This window comes from Dipteris shenzhenensis, chromosome 1, assembly GCF_047967505.1.
Source record: "Dipteris shenzhenensis isolate YYH24624 ecotype China chromosome 1, Dip_SZ_1.0, whole genome shotgun sequence".
In the NCBI taxonomy this organism is placed as follows: domain Eukaryota; kingdom Viridiplantae; phylum Streptophyta; class Polypodiopsida; order Gleicheniales; family Dipteridaceae; genus Dipteris; species Dipteris shenzhenensis.
The window spans coordinates 66523757-66526878 of NC_141596.1; positions in this window are offsets into that span (position 1 = coordinate 66523757).

Consider the following 3122-nt stretch of genomic DNA (forward strand, 5'->3'; position numbering starts at 1 on the left):
GAGACATCTGCCACATGTTCGCGCGGTGCGGGATGGGCAAAAATCGACATGCGACTAGCACAATAGTGGAGTGGGTGGCATGCGTGGCAGAAGGTGGCGCGGGTGGCAGAAGCCACCATGTGGCATCGCAGCAGCAACAGAGGGGGGGGAGAGAGAGAGAGAGAGAGAGAGAGAGAGAGAGAGAGAGAGAGAGAGAGAGTAGTAGAGAGAGTAGAGAGAGACTGAAGACGGAGAGAGAGAAAGAGAGGGGGAGGTTTTTATATATTTATATATTTATATTTATAAATAAGCATATTTATATATAATTATATTTATTTATATACTTATATAATATATATATATATATATATGTTGTTTTTTAATTTATGAGAGAGAGAGAGAATATAAAATATAAAATATATTGTATAATTGTATATATAGAGAGAGATAATAATATATATTAAATATTATATAAAATATTATATATGATATGATATTATATATTATATAATATATAATTTCTAATATAACATATTATATAAAATCTAAAATATACTACATACATTATATACAAATAAATAGTATATATTATTATATAATATGTAGAGAAGTAGTGAACGAGAGAGAGAGAGAGAGAGAGTATAAAATATAAAATATATTGTATAATAGTATATTATACAAAATATAGATATAATTGTATATATATATTAAAATAAAATCTAAAATATACTATATACATTATATACAAATAAAATATTATATATTATATATTATATATTATGTATTTTATATAATATAAATATATATAAATATATAAATCTAATGTGTGTGTGCGTGTATGTGCGTGCGTGTGTGTATGGAGAGAGAGAGAGAGAGAGAGAGAGAGAGAATAAAACATATAATATATTATATAATAGTATATTATATAAAATATAGATATTATAGTATATATATATATATATATATATATATAGAGAGAGAGAGAGAGAGAGAGAGAGAGAGAGAGAGAGAGAGAGAGGAGGGGGGGTGGGGGGATGGGGACAGAGAGACAAAGAGAGAAGTAGCGAACAAGAAAGAGAAATAGTGAAGGAGAGAGAGAGAGAGAGAGAGAGAGAGAGAATATCAATATATAATATATTTATATTTGAGAGAGAATATAAAATATAAAATATATAGTATTATAGTATGCTATATAAAATATAGATATAATTGCACATATATATATACAAACAGAGGGAGAATATAATGTATATTAAATATTATTTAATATATTGTATATGATACTATATAATATATATTATGTATTTAATATTATATATATATATATATATATATATATATATATATATATATATAGAATATATAAATCTAATGTGTGTATACACACACACACACACACACACAGAATATTATATATTTTATATATAACCAATCGGTGCCAACCTTGAGGGTGATGTTCAACACCACGAATTGCCAAAGAAGTATCCAATCAAACGGATGTCAACCGAAAGGATTGGAGATAATAGGTTTGTACCACATGGGAGAGCATCTACGAGTAGGGAAATGAGGATCATTGCCTTCTTTAATTAAAAGCAAAATCATCAACTAAACCACACGCACACCCTATGAAAAGAGATTACAGATGACAAAGTCGAAATTGTTTTTTTTTTTTTTTCCCCAATTGCCTTGCAGCATGATTTGCAAACACAAATTACAAATAAAACTCATCGTGCCCCAATTCCATGTGAATGGAGAAGCAATTCACTTCATTGACACATCAGCTTATGCAAGATTTACATAGCTGAAAAATTCAAGGGATTTCCATACCCAATACATGATGAGTTGTGGTAGATTATAAATCTTTCGCTTGACATTTTTTGAATTGTGTAGTGGATTTGCAATATGTTGTGTGGCTACATCGGCAATAATGCATTTTTTATTGCAGCATGTAGGGTGAAGAAGATAGAGGAAAGAAGCTATAGCTTTTTGTCCTAGAATTGGCAAGGCTACCTAATGTTTTTGTGCAAACTCCATCAAATGGGTGCATGCAACCTTGAAAAGGTAGCATGAAAAATGGGTGCATTCAAGTAAGCTTATGTAGCTACGCCATCCTGTTGAGTGTATAGCTTGGTTCCTTTACAAAAGCAAAATTTTCATTGATTGTCGACCTTTTCTTAACATTCTTGGCTAGGAAAAGTTTTGATGATGAAACTGTGCAGAGGGGAGGACAGTGTTGAGAGCTACAACGGGTTCCTTCGAGGGCACTATCAATATTTTCATCAATAGCCAAAGCTCACCATCTATCAACCCGCACTTTTATGTGTAAATGTTAACATGTAGGTTGTAGCCATTGGCATGCCAAACATGATGAATTGAAAAAGTATGTCCATTGGATTCATCACCATGAAAGATATGGAATGTATCTTCATTGTGCGAAGCTAGGCTATTGAGGGCACACCCGCGAGTCAATTCGTGCACCTCCAAGGGAGGGCAACTTTGGCTAGAGGGAACACCTGAGAGAGACACACACACTAACACAGGTGTACATAGAGAGACAAAGACATTGATGGGGATGATGATAGACACATATGGGTAAGGAGGGGGAGGGAGAGCTTGCGAGGTGGTAGCTATGGTAGAGGAGGAGCAGACAATGAGAGTGATGATGATGATGTCATAGGGGTTAGACAAAGGGGGCAAGGATAGGGGAAGAAGGGGAAGAAACACAAGAGAGTGTGAAGGGATGATCAAAGGAAAGGCCACAGAAAAGGAAAAGGAAGTTGTGGGATGTGAGAAAACCATCTTCTCAGCTGGCTCTTCCCTACTGCTATGCTCTTTGCATGGAATTTGTGGCTCCATGACTGAGAGCAAACGATTAGTCCAAGTAATGCGCAATACCTTCACCACTTAGCTTCAATTCATGCATGAACACGTGACCACTAGATGTATGAGAAGCATGGATATATGACTTAGCTTCAATTCATGCATGAACATGTGACCATTAGATGTATGAGAAGCATGGATATATGACAGTGTGATGGAATTGATATAATGCCCAAGTGGTGTTCCCTTTTGCTCTCCCACTATGTCCTAATCCTTTTCCATGTTGGTTGTAACAAAAAGGAGGATGATGTGTTGGCTTTGGA